This window comes from Erithacus rubecula (genome assembly GCF_903797595.1).
Source record: "Erithacus rubecula genome assembly, chromosome: 25".
Taxonomy (NCBI): Eukaryota; Metazoa; Chordata; class Aves; order Passeriformes; family Muscicapidae; genus Erithacus; species Erithacus rubecula.
In genome coordinates, this window is record NC_136677.1 from 3,004,222 (window position 1) to 3,025,319 (window position 21,098).

General features: G+C 43.3%; 1 long non-coding RNA gene across 1 annotated transcript in view; it reads right to left on the reverse strand.

The window, feature by feature from the left end:
* The window catches only part of LOC306812240, a 58,828-nt gene that overhangs the window by 10,232 nt on the left and 27,498 nt on the right, over positions 1-21,098 (reverse strand). The window contains exon 3 of the long non-coding RNA XR_013776833.1: positions 15,016-15,191. This is a non-coding gene — a long non-coding RNA (uncharacterized lncRNA). The remainder of the gene's footprint in view (positions 1-15,015; positions 15,192-21,098) is intronic.

Consider the following 21,098-nt stretch of genomic DNA (forward strand, 5'->3'; position numbering starts at 1 on the left):
AAAGCAGTAACTGAGACAGATTAAAATGAAAAAAAAAAAAATACATATATATACACTCAAAACCAAAGCAGAGCTGAAAATCAAACCACCTTAACTCTGCTTCCTTTGTATTTTTTCCATGCCCTCCTCTCCTCTCCTGCTTCCCAGGTTAAGGAAATTCAGCCCAATTCCATTTTTTGGGGTGACCACAGTGCTACAGAACTGCTGGGTGATGACTCAGCATCTGTTGCTTTCTTTTCTCCCTGCACTGGCTCTGTTTAAAAGCCATCCCTGGCTCTGGGATTGTCTCTGTGTGGGGTGCTGCAGGTGCCTGGGGGATTTTTTTTGGGGGGTGATTCAGCACCTTGGCAGGATGTGGCTCTTGGGTGGCTGCAGAGTGTGTGCAGCACACGTGCAACTCTGATTTCTCCATCAGGGGAAGAGAACCTGGTGGGTTTTGTAAGGAAAACAAAGGAAATTTTCCCTCACTCCGAGGGAAAGTGCAATTTCTGGGTTTTTTTTTTACTAATGAACAATCCCAAATACCAAAAATACCAAAAAAACAAATACCAAAAATACCAAATACAAAACCCCATCCCTCCAACAGGAGCTCTGACAAGCCAGATGGCTCTGAGCTGCCTCATGCCACACTTCACCTTTGGATTTCACCAAAAAAATTCAATTTGCAGTGGCATCCACAGGCTGGGCAGGAGGAGGGAGCAGGAACAGGGACAAATGGATGCTCAGGACACACCCTGGGCCAAACACCCAATTGATCCCCGTGGCTCCTGCAGTGTAATCAATTCTGCATTCAGAGCAGAGCCAGAGGGAATTTATTGCTCCCAGCAGAAAGGGAGGGGGGGTCTCTGGGGGCTGCAGCAGTTTTGGGCTCGTCCCTTCCCAGGCACCTGATTTAAGAGCAGCTCTGGTGGTGACACGAGTGCTGCTGGCATGGTGGCATTTCCCAGAGGCACCATTTGGCCCAGATTCTGTTATTTTGCTTGCTGGGCACAGAAAGGGGAAGGCAGGAGGAGAAGCAGAGGGGTGAGGTGATTACAAACACACTCATGGCATCATCTCATCACCCTGAGTCCATTCATCAGCCTGGAGCTGGTTCCTCCCAGCCAAGGCCACCAGGGACACGTTTTTGGGGCACCAGAGACACTTTTGTAGGGCACAAGGGACAAAGTTGCCTTGCAGTGTCCTGGATGTTTTGCTCACACGTCTCAAAACTCATCTCCCCCTGCATTAAGGAAAAGGTGCCTCCCCCAGTTGACACAAGTGGGAAACCAGGTTTGACACCTCCCTGGACACCAGGAGAGCTCCCTCCACCCCCATCTCAGGGCAGCCCTGATAAACACAGCAGATTTTTCTATTCCAGAAGAATCTGGACTCCAGCAACATCCCCTGGCTTGTCTCATACTCAGCAGTGGGTCCAACATCCCCACTCAACCCCCAGCACCAGGAACTGGAATAGATTGAACCCAGGAAGGACAAAAACAGAGAGAAAACTTCAGCTGATGGCTGTCCCTGGAAAGGATGGGCAGCAAAAGGGAATGCAGCTTCCTGAGCAGGGAAGGGAGGGAAGGATGAGATCTCTCCCTGCTTTCAGCTCTCTCTTCCCTCCAAGCCCAGCCTGTAATTTAACACCTTCCCTGCAATATTTTCCTGCCTCCTCTAAAACATCTGGGCAGAGGTTATGAACTCCAGTGTGGCTCCTGCTGCAAAAAGCAAAGCAATACCATGGAGCAATTGGTAAATGTTGGGCAATTAGTTTGTGCTTAATGATCAGACTCAGTTTCTGGAAGATGGAGCTGGGACATGGATACAAATATGGCTTTGAAATTGCTTTGAAATAAATTCTGTGGAAAACACTGCAATAATTCCAAACCTGAGATCCCATCTCACTTCTCCATCATTGATTTGCTCTTTGCAACCAGGACCATCCACAGCACCTGGTGGGATTTTTTTTTTTTCTTGCTTATTTTTCTACTCCTGCCTCACACAGCTCCTCCTGAAATCTGCACTAAAATTGCCTCCTTCCCATCAGGATTTTTATGCAGGCAAATAAAATGTAAAGCAGGACTAAACCACGTGGGCAGAATTTCACATTTCACATTTCACACCTTGACCTCTCCAGTAACAAACCAATCCCCCCAGCTGCAAGAAACACTAAAAATAGAGTCAGCTCAAATATAGCTTCACACAGAGCACATCTCACACCAGGCTGAATCCAAAATCACATCCCAAACAGCTTTTCAAACCAGCAAAATGAATATGATTGGTTTTTGCCCAAATCCCATTGTCTGTGCTGGTCTCCACTTCCCTCCATATCCAATTCCACAGACAACCAGAAGAGGGGGATCACATACAGGACTGACCAAAAGGTGACTTTAGCACCAGAAGCAGTTTGTCTTTAACAGATTTTTTTATTAATTTAAATTTGCCCTTTCCCCACTCCTATTCCCACTGGTGACAGAGGGAAAAAAAAAAAAAAATCCCCTCCTTGCCAAGAATCCCATGTGAACAAAGCTGCAGTCAGTGAGGTGACAACAGGGTAATTTATGTTGGTTTTAGGAGGAAAAAGTGTGGGTTTAAGTGAAACTACACTAAATTAAAAAGAAAAAAAAAATGCAGTTCCTGAGAAAAAGTAATACTGGCAAAAAAAAAAAGGAATAATAATGGAAAATAATGGGCCTCTGAGCAGCTCTTGTGGACCTGATTCAGCTTCCACAAGTTCCAAGATGCTGACAAACAGCCTGGCTGGGGGGGCTGCTGCAGAACCACATCCATTCTGCTTTTTCTGAATTTTGGAGAGAGAAACAGCAAAGCAGCACATGGAGAGAGCAGGGCAGAAATTCCCAGCCCTTCCTCAAGGGGGGAGCTGGGCTGGCCTGGATTTCAGGTACCCCAAAAAGAGCAGAAGCCTCAAATCATCCTGCCAGAATCTTGGAATTCAAGGGAAAACCTTGAACTTGAAAGTCATTAGGAGACAATTAGGGATTGATTTGATCAGCTTTCCCTGCCCCAGGCTGCAGCCTCAGCAGCAATCCTTCCCTCTCTGCTCCTCACTCAGACCCTCCAGGACACCCAGATCCCCCAAAATCTCACCCCAATGCTCTAAAGGCCACACAAAAAAATTTACAATTCTTGCTTTACAGGGATTTGAATGCTGAGTTCAGCAGGTTCTGGCAGCAGGGAGAAGTGGATCAGGCACCCAAATCCTTGTCATTGTCCCTCAGTTTTTTTCCCCCCATCCCTTCTGGCAGGTTGGTATAATGCATTACCACACAGCAAATAAAAAAAATATATAAATTAAAAAAAAAAATAAGTTATTTAGATGTTGGTTTAGATCAAAAGTGAGGAGGCACTGCTGCTGATTTAGCCAAGGTGGGACCCAGGTGTTGCCCAAGAAACCCGACCAAAACAATTCAACCTCTTTTCCCTGGCTTACTTTCAGAGAAGAAAGAAACCAGCTTCAGCAATAATCCAGCCAGAGCCCTGGGGAGAAGGAGGAGGAATCAAATAATCAAAGCAGCAGCAGCAGGGCAGGCAGGAGGGGCTGGAAGGGCCGGGATGAGCAGAGTGCGGGTGGCAGCCACAGGAGCCACCGGCGGGGACAGAGCGCCCGCAGGGACAGCGACAGTGCCAAAGGAGCCCGAGCCGCGGAGAAACGTGCCGAGAGAGAGAGCTGAGCCTCCCGGGGAGAGGGAGCCGCTGGGACAGCCCCCGCGGCTGCGCCTGCTGGGGATGCTCCACTCTCTTCTGTAATTTTTTTTTAATTTTATTTGAATTTTTTTTATTATTTTTATGTTTATTTTTATTTTCTTCTTTTATTTTTCTTAATTATTTTTATTATTTATATTTATTTTAATTATTTTATTTTAATTATTTATTATTTATTTGTGGTTTTATTTTTATTTTTTATTATTTTTATGTTTATTTTTTATTTATTTTCATTTTTTCTTTTTTTTTTAATTTCCATTTTTATTTTTATTTTATTTCCGTTTTTTAAATTTCTATTTTTATCTTGATTTTATTTCTATTTTTATTTTTATATATTATTTATATTTTTTTATTTTTATTTTTATTTCTATTTTTATGTTTATTTTTATTTCTATGTTTATTTTTATTTGCATGTTTATTTTCTTATTTCTCTATTTTTTATCTCTTTTTTATTATTTTTTTATATTTATTTATTTATTTATTATTTTTTATTTTCATTTTCTTTTATTTCTATTTTTTATTTATTTTTCTTTTTATCGTTATCATCTTTATCATCATCTTTATCTTATCTTCATCTTTATCATCTTTATTTTTATCTTTACTTTTATCTTTATCTTTATCTTGGACCCCACTATTTTGATCCACAAGCCACCCCCCCAAATCATCTGTTGAAATTCCCCTTTTCTCACCCCACTCAGAGGTGTGCTGTTATTTTTACAGTTCCTCTGCACAACCACAGCCACACTCCCGGTTTTTTTTTGGATTTTGGGCAGAGCAGCTCAGCCCAGCTCAGTCCCAAATCTGCATTTCTCTGGATGCACTCACCCCCCAAATCATCCAGATGTTGGAAGGACAAATGAGGAATTGGAGCCTCAAATGTCCTTCATGTCCCCAAGTGCCTTGTTTATCCTTTTTCAGGCCACCTCACCCCTCTGTGCCTCAGTTTCCCTGGATTTGTGCATCCTGTGAGAGGAAAATGGGACAGCCCTGAAATTCCAGTAAATAGGCCAGGCAAGAACCTACATTGCCATGGGAAGAATTGCTTTAACCCAATTATTAATACACCATTTACTCAGAATTAACTACAACTGAAAACAGCAAACTCCAATAAGTGATATTTCAGCTCCTTCCTTTTCTCCAGGACAGGCTCAGCCTGGGGATGGTTTTGGAAATGATTTTTACTTATTATTTCAACTCTCATTCCAGACTGGCAGGTGATAGCATTGCCTTTTGGGATGATATTTGGGATGAAAACAAATCTCCTAATTTCAGATTCAAAGTCAGGTTATGCCCCTCAGCTCCTCCCTTTGTCACTTGTGTGACCATTTGTATTTTTGCACATCATGAAAAAAAAAAAAATCTTTTTTTCCCACAAAAGCTATGGAAAAATCCCATCTCTTGGAAACATTCTAAAATTCAGTATGTTTCATACTGTAGGATTTTTTAAAACTAGATTTTCCTCCTAAAAACCACTGGCTCCACTTGAGAAAATCCACCAAACATATATTTTATAGTTTCATTTTCTACTTTTTAAATCCACATCTTTCATTCCTAAAGACTCCTATGTGCATGTTTCTGTGTGTGTTCAACAGTTCAGTCCACCTTGACAATTCCTGGAATTATAACATGGATTTTTCTGTGAGATGGCACAGCACTATAGGGAAAACACCAATTTCAAGTCCATCAATGAATTCCAACCAATTCGGCCCAAGAAATCCAGGAAAGGGAGGCAATCCCCATCTCAGGAATTAAATGAATAAAAGCAATCTGAAGCAAAGAGGAACAAAATAGCAGAGCACACATTTCCCCTGGCATCTCCCTCTCTCAATCATTCAAATGGTTCATTTAACCTGTTCTTAAGTGCCCCTGTGAAAAAAAAAAATGCAAATTTTCATCCAAGTGAAAATGACTCATCACTGAAACAGGAGGATCTTCACCCAAGTCAGCAGAGAAGTGAAAAGTGAAATTGGGGATGTAGATAAGGCTCAAAGGCACGGGCAAAGCTGAGCCTACATCAAAGAGCAGCAGAGAAAACCCAGCTTAAAATTGGTTCTGAGTGCCAGGAAGTCATGTCCTGGCCTGAGAGATTGCACACTTCAACACCAAAGCATCCCCAAGCCCAGATTCCTGTGACCTGCAGCACAGCCCCTCCTGTGTGGGGTGGGTGAGGAAAGGCAGTGCTGGGATTTCCCCTGCTGCATTTCCTGTTCCCTGTCCCAGGCTGGTTTGGCTGGGAAGGGACTTAATGTCACCTCACCCACCCCAGCCATGGGCAGGGACACTCCCACTGCCACAGGCCTGGCCCTGGACATGTTCAGGGGTGGGAAATACCAAATGGTCATCCATCCATCCATCTGTCCATCCATACATCTGTCCATCCATCATCCATCATCCATCCATCATCCATCATCCATCCATCCATCCATCCATCCATCCATCCATCCATCCATCCATCTGTCCATCCATAATCCATCCATCCATCCATCCATCCATCCATCCATCCATCCATCCATCCATCCATCAACCATCCATCATCCATCCATCCATCCATCTGTCCATCCATCCATCCATCCATCCATCATCCATCATCCATCATCCATCATCCATCCATCCATCCATCCATCCATCATCCATCCATCCATCATCCATCCATCATCCATCCATCCATCCATCCATCCATCATCCATCCATCCATCATCCATCATCCATCATCCATCATCCATCCATCCATCCATCATCCATCATCCATCATCCATCCATCCATCCATCCATCCATCATCCATCCATCCATCATCCATCCATCATCCATCCATCCATCCATCCATCCATCCATCATCCATCCATCATCCATCATCCATCATCCATCATCCATCCATCCATCATCCATCCATCATCCATCATCCATCCATCCATCCATCCATCCATCATCCATCCATCCATCATCCATCCATCATCCATCCATCCATCCATCCATCCATCATCCATCCATCATCCATCCATCCATCCATCATCCATCCATCCATCCATCATCCATCCATCCATCCATCATCCATCCATCAACCATCCATCATCCATCATCCATCCATCCATCCATCCATCATCCATCCATCCATCATCCATCCATCATCCATCCATCCATCCATCCATCCATCATCCATCCATCCATCATCCATCCATCATCCATCCACCCATCCATCCATCCATCCATCCATCCATCCATCCATCCATCCATCCATCCATCATCCACCCATCCATCCATCCATGATGCAATCAGGGTTTTTGGCTGCACACAGGCAGATGAAAGCTGCTCTCCTCTCCAGACATAACAAATCACAAACCCCAGGCAGAGGCTTTTAGGAGGAGAGCAGGAATTAGCAACTCCAACCCCAGCGATTCCCTGGCAGTGCTCAGAGCTGGGTGAAGCCTTTCAGGCCCAGCACAGATATTATTGTTATTATTTATTATCTAACAGCCAGGATTGCTGCCTTTTCACTTCACCTCCTGGAGCCCTGACACTGTCACTGTCCCCAGCTTTCCTCTGTGCAGGTAAACACAGAGGCCCATCTCAGAGGCAGCTATTATTCCCTGCTGCTTCTCCCTTGCACTTATCCCATTATGCCATTACAGCTGCTGCAGGCTCGGGTGTTTTCTATTTTGTGACATAATATTGTGGGCCCAAACCCTCCCCTTGCCTGCCTCCAACACATGAGGAGTGCTGCTAAAGAGCCCTTCAGGTGGCAGCAGGCAGGGCCACCAATGTGTCACCAACAGCAGCCAGGACCTGCTGTTCCCACAGTTTATCCAGGAATTACCTCTGGGGAAATATGAAATATTTCATATTTTATATGTACTGACATGAAATAACAGCCAACAGCAAATGAAGGCACTTCAAATGTGCAAACAGACACAACTTGGAGAACTAGCAGGATGGATAACCCATCTCTCTGCCTTTTAAACAGAGGGAAATGTCATTTCAGGGCTTGTTCTCTCAGTTCTCTGCACCTCCTGCAGCTGAAGGTACCTGAGCCCTGAGCTGCAGAGTGGGAAGTCAGCACTGCCAGGGATAGAGGGGTCTTTCCCTTCTCCTTCTTTTACAGGGGAATTTTGGTGACTTTTTGTCCTTAAAATACTTTTGTTTGCTGAAGAAAAGTCCAAGTTTCCTCACAAATGCTCTGCTGTGGTCACTGGGTCCAGCAGAACCTTCTTGTGCCACTTTGAGCCACTGTCCTGAGAGTTTTGAGCCCCCTTTGGGTACCTGAGGCTGGGATAAATTCCAGTTTACAGCCAGCCCAGGGCACTGTGAGTGGAGAAGAGCTCATCAGGAGGAGCTCCCAAATTAAAACAGGACAACAGGGCAGAAGGACTGGACAGACACCCAGGAGCTGGACAGGGAGGCTCCAGCCTTTACCTGTGCCTGAATAAAACACCCCAGGGAATGGAGATGAGATGCAAAATCATCACACAGTCCCTTTGACCCATCCCATAACTGTCCAAGGCTTTTTATCTCTATTCTTACACGTCTAGAAGGCACCAAGCACAACCAGGGGGTGATTTACACAACCAGGGGATGATTTACACAACCAGGGGGTGATTTACTCAACCAGGGGATGATTTACACAACCAGGGGGTGATTTACACAACCAGGGGATGATTTACTCAACCAGGGGATGATTTACTCAACCAAGGGATTTACTAAGCTCAGCATCAACAAAGAGTAAAAAATCTTTGAAATTCATTGGAATTAACTGCCTTCAATTAATGCTATTTTCTGAGCTGGAGCACTGTGTTATTTTTAAGGCCAGGTTCCTAAATCTCTTTTGTAAATTGCTGCTTTCAGGAATTCACCTGTGGCCACAGAGGAGGAGCACTGAAGTGCCACCACACCCAGGTCTCAGCTGCTCCAATCCCAACCCATGGCCAAGCAAAAACAAGCACATTTCTACCCTATTTTAAACTATAAAATAACTGCTGCAGTTTAATTATCAATTAGTAGGGATTTTTTTTTTTAGTCTTTTTAAAAATAAGAATATAAATTATATCCTAACTATTATGTTGTATCCATATCTGCTGTTCTGGTTATAGCTGAGCTGCTTCTCAGAGCAAAGGATGAGATATTCAAGCTGATGAACAGCAAATTCTGCTTTTTTGGTTCCTTCTCCAACTTTAAAACCAGGCTGCACTAATCTATAAATAAATCAACAAGGCTAATAATTAATTCTCAAGAATATGGAAGATCCAGAGCGAAGGGGAAACAGAAGAGCATGAGAAGAAATTGCAAAGGGGGAGGAAGGAGATTTGTGGCACTCCATCCCTGAGCTCAGTAAACTCAATAAAATAAAGAGGAAATCCTTCAACATTTCAATTAAGTGAGTGACCCCCAGGGGATGGGCTGAGATGTTCCTGCAGCTCCTCCTGTGGGTTCTCCTGCAGGCTGGGGCAGAATGGACTCAGCTCTCCAGGAAAACTCAATAAAAATGGAAACTGTTGACCTGGCAGAGCTCAGCCAGGACTGAGAGGATTTACCCTGAATTTGGTCACTTTTAGAATACTGAGCTCACTTTGTATCATGTAGGGGCTCAGTTCTGCCAGCAGCTTCAGAGGGGTGAGAACCCAAAAGGGGGACATTGCCTTTCCCCACAGAGATTTTGGAAATACCAATCCATAATGCTAGAGCAAGATGATGTTGAGATTAAAATCACCAATCTTGTGAACCCAGCTTATTTTCTGAGTATCCCCCTGTTTTTGTTCAGAGGGATGAAAATCTCCCTGTCTTGTTTAGTTCTCCCCTGTTTGTTCCCCCCTGTTTTGTTCCCACCCCCCTGTCAGTAAGTCAAGGTAAAATAATCCACATGTTGGGAAGAATTTGACCCAAAAATCCACTGGAGTCCCTGAAAGGCTCCCACCAGTTTGCTGGCTGTTAAATCAGCTTCCAGTGAATTTTCCCCACAAACTATTTAATTCTATTTAAGCATCCCAACTGAAATTGTATCTGACAGAGATCCTGACACAAATTTCCTCATTTCTGGTTTGCACACACTGCCAGTGTCTGATAGTCCTTTCCTAAAGCCAGAATCACTTCCCAAGATTTGGACTTCACTGAAATCCATACAGAGATCACCAGGAACAGAATCACAACTTCCAGTAATCCCATAATTTTCCATAAAATGATATATTTGTTTGCAACCACTGTAATATCCCTGTTCTAGAGCCTGTGGTAAAGCATCCCACTGAACTGAACTGAAGTTACAATGGGGACAAAGCAGTGAGAGGTGAGAATTTGGGTTATCATTTCTATTCTTCTTGTAAAAAACTCAGTGAGCATCATAATCACTGCCCACCTTGAGGGTGGATTAGTTAATGAAGATGCCTGAAGTCACCTCCTCTAAAAATCAGCCTGGAATGTCACAGAAATTAAATTATTTTAGTAGTTCATAAGTTTTTTTATCTCCCAGTGTGCAGCCTGGGGCACTTCAGGTTGTTGGTCTGTCATAGCTTTGTCCAGTTGTCCCAGGAGCTCCAGGGTTAAACCAACAATTCCTTCCAGCCTGAGCTGCAGGTTCCAAGTTCAGGAGCCAAGACAGAGCCAGTTCCTCTGGGATTTGGGCACTCCAGTGATGCTTGGAATCATTAAGGTTGGAAAAAACCTCCAAGATCATCAAGCCCAGCCTGTGACCCACCCTCTGAGTGCCACATCTAGTGATTCCTTGGACTCCAAACCCCCCTGGGCAGCCCCTGCCAATATTTAACCCTTTCCATGGGGAAATTCCTGCTGATTCCCCCCTGAGCCTCCCCTCCCAGCCTGAGGCTGTTCCCTCTCCTCCTGTCCTGTTCCTGGAGCAGAGCCTGACCTGGGGCTGTCCCCTCCTGGCAGGGAGTTGTGCAGAGCCAGAATTTCCCCCTGATCCCCCTTTTCTCCAGCTGAGCCCCTTCCCAGCCTCTCCTGGGCTCCCTTCCCTTCCCTGGACATTCTCCAGCCCCTCCAGGTGCTGTTTGCACTGAGACCCAGCTCTCAAGGTGTGACCTCACACAGGGACAATGCCCAGCTCTGCTCCATGGGGAGAGCTAATTAACCTGGCACAATTAATTAACCTCTGCATCCACACCAGCCCTGCTCTGAGCATTTCCAGTGTGTTCTCCCAGCTCAGTGGGGCTGAGCTCAGGGCTCAGACCCAGCAGGCAGCACATGGGGAGGCTGGAGGAGAGACAGGTCACAGATTCCTGATTTTGGCAGGACACAGCTCAGCAGGACAAGGGGACACACATCAGGCACATTCCAGTGGCAGCTGAACTCACACAGAGCTTCTGTGACTCCATTTCCACACCTGGGGCAGAATTACTGGTGAGATTATGGCTGAATCAGAGGGCAAATATTAATTTATATGGATGGATACATATTGATTAAATAGATCGATAGATAAATGTATACAATTAAAATCTATAATATTATGTAGAGTAAATACATGTTTTTTACAACTCAGCACAGCCAGCTCACATATGATCTGTACATCAAGGGAAAGCTCAGCCTGAGGTTCTGTTTCAAATTAAAAGCAGCCCTGCTGCAATTAATCACAGCCTGGCTGATGAAGCACACACTGAAAGGACAACAAGAATTCTGGGAAGCTCAGCCTGTCATCTGCAGCCACAACAAGTTTGGTTGAAACCTCAGGACAGTGAGGGTTTGTCACCCAGCCCCTGGTCTGGGTTGGTCCTCAAACCAGATCCCAAAACAGCATTTACAAAAGTTTTGATTTCCCCATCACAAAATTAAATAGCACCCATCCAACACTAAACCCTCACTACTTTTATTTACCATCATTTTATTAATTGCTGAATTCAGCTAGAAACTGGATCATTTATTTCCTTCCACTCTCTGTCTCCCCATTCCATTTTCCCCTTTACTGCACCTACCAAGGTTGAGTCACCCCTGGAAAGTTTACAAAGCTCTGGGATCATCTTAAATCACATGAGATGACACACAAGTGCTTCTTCCAGCAATTTTGAAAACTTCAGCAAAACTGAACTCTTCCTCCATTTATTTGCAAGGAGATATTATTAAAAAAACAAAAAAACAAACAAAAAAAAAAAACTCTCTCAGGATTTAACTCACTGAGTTATTACAGTTTTCAATAGAAAAATGTCTTAGTGAAAAACTCCACATCAGCTTTTGCTTTAAATTAAGGGCTTAGATTTTATCTGAGGCTGAATCCACTGCTAAACACTGGCAAATCTTCCCTCCTTGCTCACAGCTTCTACAGGTGTAAAATAAAAATTAAAAAAAAAAAAAATAAAAAGGTTATAAATATATTCTAAGGGCAGCTCTTAAAATGAAGAAATATTCCATGATCTAGATCTGTTTCCTAAAGCTCCTGAAGCCTCAGAGGGCTGATATTTGCACAGAATTCTCCCAGCAAGCCCAATCTGAGCATTTTGCACCAAGAAACAGAGGCTGAAGAGCCAAGATTGAGCTGCCTGATTTCTACAAATCACAAATTTAAAAAAAAAATAATAATAATAGAAGATAACCTGACTGATGTAATCTCATTGTGGGATCCTTTCTTCCCCATCACAGTGTGTGGAAATAAAACAGTAATCCCACCAGAAAAAAAAATATAAATAAATTTTAAAAAATAAAAAAGGCACTTTCTGCATCTCCAGAGTTTGGGATTTTAGTAGGAATGGCTAAAATAGATCAGCCAAGAGAAAGTTTCAACAAGTTTCTTCCTGGAGGAGCCCCAGACCTACAGCTTGTCCTGTAGGATCTGTACCAGAGATTCTTTGAGACATTTAGGGTTTGGAAGAACATTTCTGCTTCCTGATATTCTTATATCCATACCATTATTATTATTACTGCTGTTACTAATAATATTATTTTATATGTTGCTCAATAATTCAAAGAGGGAACACAAGCAATAACTAAAAAGAAAAAAAAATCCTACTAAAAGATAATATATGCAAATAGAAAAATGCATATTTATCAACCAGGCAGCAGCAGGGTGGTATTTTCAGATTTCAGGACCTTTAAATACAGGAATATTGTCCAAAGAGGAAAAAAAAAAAGAGATTAATTTAATCAGTTGTGTGATTCCAGCCAAGGTTCTGAGCCAGATCAGGTGGGAAAGGACCTCAGGAGGTTTCTGATTCAACTTCCTGGGATCCAACCAAAGAAGTTTGGGTTTTATCCCATTTTTCATCCACCCTGTGGCTTCCAGCAAGAGAAAATCCTCCACTGGTGTTCATGAAATCACTGAAAAGTGGGAAAGAACCTTAAAAACCCTCTAGACCCAGAGTCACCTCCCTCCAGAGTTCCATTTGATTTTCCCTCCCCATTCCTGAATTTTAAAACTAACTGTGGTTGGTTTTTTTTCTGAATCAATTTAATTTTTTGTTCAATCACCCATTATTTATACAGAATTCAAAAGGGAATCCCAAGAATAACTAAAATCCCTTGACATGATGCTTTAATCTTATTTATAATCCTATTATAAAAAAATGATTTGCAAATGGTTTGTTGTTTTTAAAGCCAACTCTGGCACCTTCCTGAGTTTGGGTCCCACCATGTTTGGGGTCACCTCAGCTCATCCTACCCAGAATATCATTTGTAACTTCATCTCATTCCTGTGGGGTTTGGTCACCTGAAACAGGATGAAGCTGGGCAAGAAAAGGAAAAGCTGTGAAGGATGGGAAAACTATTCATTTTGGTTCTTAAAATTACAGAAATCATGGGATGGTTTGGGTTGGAAGGGACCCTAAAGCTCATCCCATGGCAGGGACACCTCCCACTGCCCCAGGTTGTTCCAACCCATCCTTGGGCACTTCCAGGGATCCAGGGGCAGCCTGCCCACCCTCCCAGCCAGAAATTCCTTCCCAAAATCCCTTTAAAAATCTCTAAATGCCTCAAAGTCCTGCAGGAACTGAAAATACAGCCAGGCCCTAAAAGGTGACACCAGATATGAGTGTCCCTTTTCAAAGCACAGACAAAATAATGTTGGGAAACCAAAAGAACAGGTGGGGACAAAATCTGTGAAATTCCCTTTTTAAACCTGAAACTCACACCCAGATTGAGTCCTTTGTAGTCAAAGCAAATGCAAAGAAACAAAGCAATGCCCAAAATTTTCAGGATGTGCCCAACATTTCCATACCCACTCTGGCTCAGGACAATTCCTGCCAAGAAAAGTGGGAATTCCATGCACAGCTTGATGAAAGAAATAGAGTAGATTGCAGGTGTGTAAATACAACTGAAGTACCACAAATCTTTTCCCACCCAAATCACCTTGTGGCAAAGGGAAATCATGTTCTGAAATGTGAATTAAGATTTGAGCACACCAGGCATTTCTGACACAGCACCAGAACACAGCAAGTGGCCTGAGTTGGAAAGAAACAACAATCATTAAAGAATTTTTCTTCCTCTGTCTTGCCAATATTGTCCCATGAAAGTTTTCTGCTGTGCTCACTTTCAGAGCTCTGGTTTGCTTAAACTCTGGCACATGTTTTGAAGAAGGAAAAGTGAAATCTGCCAGCACAGAGCTGCCTGAACTCAGGGAATTCCAGCCCAAGCAGGAATGTCCACCCTGACATCCAGAGCTCCCACCTGCACCTCAAGCATCCAGCTGGTGCTGGGACATTTTCCATCAGCTCAGGGGCTGTCCCTGCACATCCCAGCATTCTGAGTCTTTCCAGCACACACAAATTTGCCCTGATTCCCTGAAAACCAGCATCATCTCACCCATTAGGAGGATAATTGCCTGGCTGGTCTTTCACTCCACACTTTTCCCACAGCTTCCCCTGCCTGAATGAGTCTCTCCAAGCAGGATTTTCCCCACTGGAAAATAAGAAGTTTTTTCATGCCTTATTTCAGACTCCTGCACTTTTAAAGAATCTCTTTTCTACCACACAAGTTTGCTCCTATCAGAGATGAATTCCATGAACATGAAGAAGGAAATCAGGACAATCCCCTGGGAAGGTGCTGCCTGTGGTGTGCAGAGCCCACCTGGACACAAAATTCATGGTTTGTAAACCCCCAAATCCTGAAAAGACAGGATTGCCTAATCAGCGATTTAAAGTGGTAACACAAAATGGATTTGGGGTTAGCAAAAGGCTCATAATCCAAGGGTTCAGCTTTTCCTGACTCAGCTCTCTGGGGTAGCTCTTGTTGCATTTTGGACTCTATAAACCCTCCCCAAGTGTGGAGTGACACACTGGCCACTGCCAGGGGACCAGAACCCTGATGGATGAACCAAATTCTCATCAAATCTCAATGAAATAAAACTTTACTGGCACAGTTTCTGCATGTGAGAACTCATAAGGACTCACCAGTGAAGCTCCAAGCAGGGGAATGGTCCTGGCCTGAAGCTCCAGGTGGGATGGAGAGCTGAGATCTTCCTCTTGTGCCTTGGGCAGGTCTCCCCTGGAGATTTCTGGCCCTGACTCCCAGCTCCAGAAGAATCCAGCTGATCCTTTTCCATGAGCAATTCCCACTGAAGTTATTCCTACAAGAGGTGGGGAAAAAAAAGAGATATATTTATTTCTTAGAACAGGAGTCTGAGGGTTGCTCACTGAAATCCCACAGGAAAGAATGAAATAGGTGCCTGGGACTTGAGCTGACACCACTCAGAGCACTTCAAATTCAGATTACAGAATGGAATCTGGGGAAAAAAAAAAAAAAGCATTTTATATTCTCACCTTAAAAGCAGCGTGAACACAAGTTGTTTTGATTAATGAGATAAAATAAATTTTAAAAATTAAACACAGAGTGAAGTTTTCCCTTCTCCACCTGAAACAGATCAGACTGGAACAGCTCTCCCCTTGAATCACCTTTTTCCCAGCAAAATTCATCTGTGGGGCCAAATGTTTCTACCTTTGCTCTGAAAAAACTTCTTTTTCCCCCCCTGGCAAACCTCATCTCAGCCAGCATCACCACATTCCCCTGCCCCTCTGGGGTGTCCAGACTCACCAAATTCCCCCTCAGCTCTACAACTTCCCTACCCAGACCTACCTAAAGAAAACATCTCAAGCAATTCAAATATTTATTCCTGGGTTTGGAAGGTCAGGGAGGAGGAGGAGGGAGGAGTGGGACTCAGGCTTGGCACTCGTGTGGTGGAATCACTCAGTGGGCATCTCTCCCCAGGAGTGCAAAAACCAGAGCTGAAAGCTCAGCCAGAGAAACCCACAGCCTCAAAAAGCAAAGAAATGAGCCAGGCCTGCTCCTGATTCATCAGTATTCAGCCGTGGATTCAGTGGGACAGCTCGGAATTTACACTGGAATAAGGAAAAATCAGGATTAGGCACCATCTGTCTGCCAGGGGAAGCGCCCAGAATCTCTCTGCACATTTGAATCCTCTTCCCCCATTTCTTTAATCTCTTGCACATTCCAGGTTTTCCATTCAGCTCCGGTGACAAAAGATTTTACAAAATGACAGTCCAGATTGAGAGAACAGAAATTACAACCTCTGACAAAAGAGATGCCAAACTTTTTATCAACGGTAAGTGCTCCTTCCACGCCGAGCCTGGGCTGCAATGGTAAATATAAGGCAGATGTCGAATGGAAATTAAACATTGTGCTCCCAGGGTGGCCTCGACTGCATTCAGAGCTTGATTTAAAACAAGGCCAGAGTTCTTTCATCATTTCTTAAAAAAAAAAAAAAAAAAAAAAAAAGTTTCAAACATAAAGATATTCCAAACAGGCGCATACTTGACCTAGAACTTGGCGGTGCGGGACAATAAATGAGTGTAAAAAGCACCAGCATGAGGGAGAAAAGGCAAAGCCAGTTGTCTGCAGGATGGGCTGGCAGAATTTGGTCCTGAAATCACTTCTATTTCGGCATCCTGAGAGTTAAGAGGGAATCCAGGTGAAATATCTCGGCCCCCTTTTCTAAATTCCCACCAAAACCTCTCGTTCGGGAGGCTCGGCCAACTCGATTTTCTGCAGCAGAAGCAAAACCAAGCCCAAGGACCCAGCAGCTGGAGGAGAATTTCTCTGTGAGCTTCTGGAAGACTTAAACCATATTTCCATCCATGCCTGGTATTATTAGACATGATAAAATAGCAGGAGACGTTTGCAATGGCTCAGATATTCAGCCTCCCATTCGAACGGTCTGCGGTGTTTGCTTTTAATAATTTCTGATCGTATAAGAGCTCAGCCAAAAGAGCATAATAATAATAATAGGCTTGCAAAAATTAAACCCCCAGACTGTTAAATATCCTATACACTGAGGATAAATTTAAGGATTGAAAGGATGATGCTCAAATTTACAGAAACATTAAAAGCACAAACTTAATTGCGATTGCTGCTCTTTCACTTTGTTAGATTTATTATTTTAAGGCAAGCAAAATATAGTAATGATAGTGAAATGAGTGAAATATTTACAGCTTGAACACATAAATATGTTTGCACTCTTCTGGGCAGCCCCCTTTTAGAAATAATTTTCTCCTCTCAGCAATTTCACCTCAAACACAGTAAAACAAAAAAACTTTTGAGGCCACGACTTTGTAACCTCCCTGAAGTTTTGAACACGGGCAGAGCTGGCCTGTGCACACAAGACAATCAAACACATGCTCAAATGTCAAATAAACTCCTGTCTATATTCATTTTTCTTTCTCCTTCAGCAAAGGAAGAAATTGTGACAAGATTTTACTTTGAATGCCCTGACAAAGCAGCACTTTCTGGCATGAGCAGGACACTCATCCCCCCTTCATCTCCCAGCACAAGATTCAATCAGCTGAAACACAAACCTCATTCTGCACTGAGAGATTTATTTTTTTTTTTCCCCCCCAAAATAAAACCAACTTGCAAACAGCTTCCCTGGCCTCTTTAAAACTCGCTTTCAATCGCTTTAAAATATAAAATAGAGATGGATGGATGGATGAATGGATGGACAGCTAGAGAAATGCTTTCAGTCATGCTTCCTCCCCCCCACACACACCTTTAAAATTGAAAAGCATCAGTATCCAAATAGCAACAGGAAATTTTTACCTTGTGGCTAAATAGCTCACTGTTCACTTTGCAGCTGCCTCTATTTTTTGCTGGGCAAAAAAAAAAACAAAAAAAAAAAAACAAAAAACCAAAAAAAACCACCACAAAAAAAACCACCAAAAAAAACACCAGTACAAAAGTCTTTCCTAAGAAAACCAAGCTTTTTGACATAAGGGCAGCGCCAAACGCAAACCTACAAAGAAATTTCTTTTTCCCCCCGTCCCGTCGTTATAATTCCTAATTTTGTGGGATGTATTGCTGGGGCTGTTTATCATAACAGTGTGCAATAAAAAGGACGACTAACTCTTGCAATTTTCTCCCTACTCCTCCCCTTGACAGGGGCCACTGATAGGGAAAGAGGCTCGGAAAAGCAGAGCAGTGAAAGGCTAAGAAACAATAGGCAACCATGGCTTTGACAATGCAGCCCTGAACCCTTTTTGCTCCTGCTGTGACACTTGCATTCAAGAGCAAGGGCGGCTGCCATCATAAGAATGGACAATGGCATGAGGAATATAAGGGAGAGGGGGGGGGAATATATATATAAAAAAAAAAAAAAAAAAAAAAAAAAAGGGAAATCAGATGAATTCAGAGCTAAGATGGCAGAGCTCTCACCTTTTCCGCTTTTTTCGAGTAATCTGGATGGAGACGTCCCGCAGAGAAGAGATAAAAAGGGTTGTGCTGAACTGTTGGATGGTTCTGAAGACTTCTGCATTTGCAAACGCATTTTAGAACTATTTGTAGGGGTATATATGCTGCATGCCATCTCTCTGTCTCTGTCTCTCTCTCTCTCCCTGTGTCTCTCTCTCTTCTGTTTTATGTCCTGCTATCTCCATCACACACCTCTAATAGTATGAAGACTTTCTGCCCGTGGAAGTAAGTGAGAGTGTGTGTGTTCCTTAATGTTTGAATCAAGACACACGTCTGCATGCATTTCTAATCTAAGGAGCCTATAGCAGTTACTACAACTATCAATTAGTCAGCAATAGCTCCAGATCCCCATGTGTCTGGGTGAACAAAGGTGAGAAACACATGCAAATAATCCTCCAGCACCTGGGTCACGTACAGTAACTTAGCCAGCAACAAATAATTGCATCTGTTTCTGCCTTTTTTCCGTGCTCCTCGCTCGTTGGGATGCAAAGTTCCAGGTTATTAATGTGGAATAGCAGCACAATTAGGCATGGCACTGTATATTTTCAGCCCAACGACACAATAAAAGGGAATTAAGCTGAGCTGGGATGGGAATAAACGGGCGACTGAAAAGGGTTTAAAGTAAAAGATGCTCTCAGCTACAGCAGTGCTTCCATTTGTTTGTTTGGAGCAATTGTTCCTGAGTTAAAGGATGAGAATGATGTAAGATGTATTTGGTCGTTTCGTATCTGTTAGATAAGAAACTGATTATTGCAGAGGAGACAGAGTGGATGCCTAATTTCCTGAGGTTAAGTCCATAAAGAGGGTAAGCTAAATCTGTTCCTATTTTTTATTAATTAAGCGACTGTTACTTCTAAGATCATTTTAAGGGTGTTTTTTCAGCTGTTTTAGACTTAAGCCAAACAATTAAGAAGAAAGATACGGTACCTTTTACTCTCTCCTTCTTCTTAACCTCACACAAAATGAGCCTCACCTTTAAAAACTGTCAGAGTCAAAATGGACTTAAAAAAAAAACAACAAACAACGAAAAAACCCTACTTTTTTTTTAAATTTAAAAATATAGCCATGAACGAAATCAAAAGCAATAAAATGCAAAAATCTCCGAAATCCGGCACCACCCTGACTCCACCACAAGAAAAGACAGAGCTAGGCTACGATCCAGAGAGCATTTCAGAGGTGACAACACAGGCTGGGGACAATGTTATTTACACAGATTTGATCAGAGCGGCCACGGGCTCCAAACTCTAATTGAATTTGCAGAAATTATCCAGCCCGCATTTCGGAGTGCGGGGAACTCCGAAAATGAAGCGGTTTCACAGAGTTTGGGGCTGAGAATAAGCTGCTTTTTTTTTTTTTTTTTTTTTTTTTTTTTTGCCCCCCTCCTGTAGAAGATGCTCAGAGTCCTGCAAGGCTGCACAAACCCTCTCGTTCTCTCCCTTTCCCCTGATCTCAGATTCCGTGGGAGGCTAATTAGTGACACCAAAAGCAAAATATCCTCGCTGCTTTTTGGGCTCGGAGGAACTGAGTTTATTTAGCTTGAGACAGCATAAAGGAAAAGAGAAAGCAAAACAAAACAAAAAAAAAGAAATTAAATCATCTTCAATTTCAAATAACTAATGAAAGCATCCCCTCCCCAGCTCCCTCACCTTTTAGGAACAGCCAGTGGCTGGAAGGTTGGAGCTGCTAAAGATGCTCAAGATTAAAGGAGAGCTGCAGGAACAGCCTGGCTTTGCCCTGAGAAGCCCTGGGTGGGAGCATCCCAGAACTGAGCCTGAAAATAAAGCAAGAAGGGGCTGGAAAAACCCTGCTGCTCGCTGGGTGTTGTGCTCTGACCCGCCAGGCAGCTCCATTCCCAAACTTAGCAGCTGGGAATTGCAGAACTGGAGATTCCCAGAGTGAGGAGCAGCACCTGCAGTGACCGGGATCTGCATCCCCAGGGCACAGAAAACCCTCCCAAAAACAAAACAAAAAAAACCCCAAAATAAAAAAAATAATCTCAACCCTCTCGCTGAACAATGAGACCTTAAAATTTCCACGTTGGGAGGGTATTCCATGCAGATAGGCAGGGGGAGGGGGTGGGGATGAGGACATTTCCCATCAATGCCGTTTATTCCTTAGTCTGGGGGGAGAAAAAAAAAGGATCTTTCCCTACTTTAATGGGAATCATTCATCTCATAAATCCCGACGCTCTCACTGCCTGCAAAAGTCCAACTCAGGTGGGAAGGGACATTTGTTTAGGGGTCAGGCAGAGAGTGATCACTCCATGCCTTTCTAAGGGTGAAAAGTGGTTAAATAATACTAAAAAATGGTCATTTCTGTGGTGATCTGCCTGCTAAAACACTTGGGCACGCAGACCGGGGGGTGGGAAAGGAGCTGAGGGAGGAAGGAGATTAAAGCAGAGAGCTGCCTATCCCCAACACTATTTCACATCCAATTCTTCCAGCTTTTAGCTTTCTCAACATAGCCCATTGCCATAAAATAAGCCAGCTTTCTTTAAGAATAAAAAAAGCCCCACACAGATGAATAGACAGCACTAATCAGATGTAATGTAATCGAATACTCTTCTTCATCTAATCTGCCTGCTCTGTGTAATCTCGCTATTCTCCCAGCTCCAGCATTTGTAACAGGCATGACATTGATTCCCATCTCGGATAATGTTATTTCAGTGTTTTATTCTTAAATGAGCCCACAAGTTGGGTGGCTGCTTGGCATTCCAAACTCTTCATCAACTTTGCACAGCGATCTGGGGGTGTAAAGAGGAGCAGGGCTGCTCCTC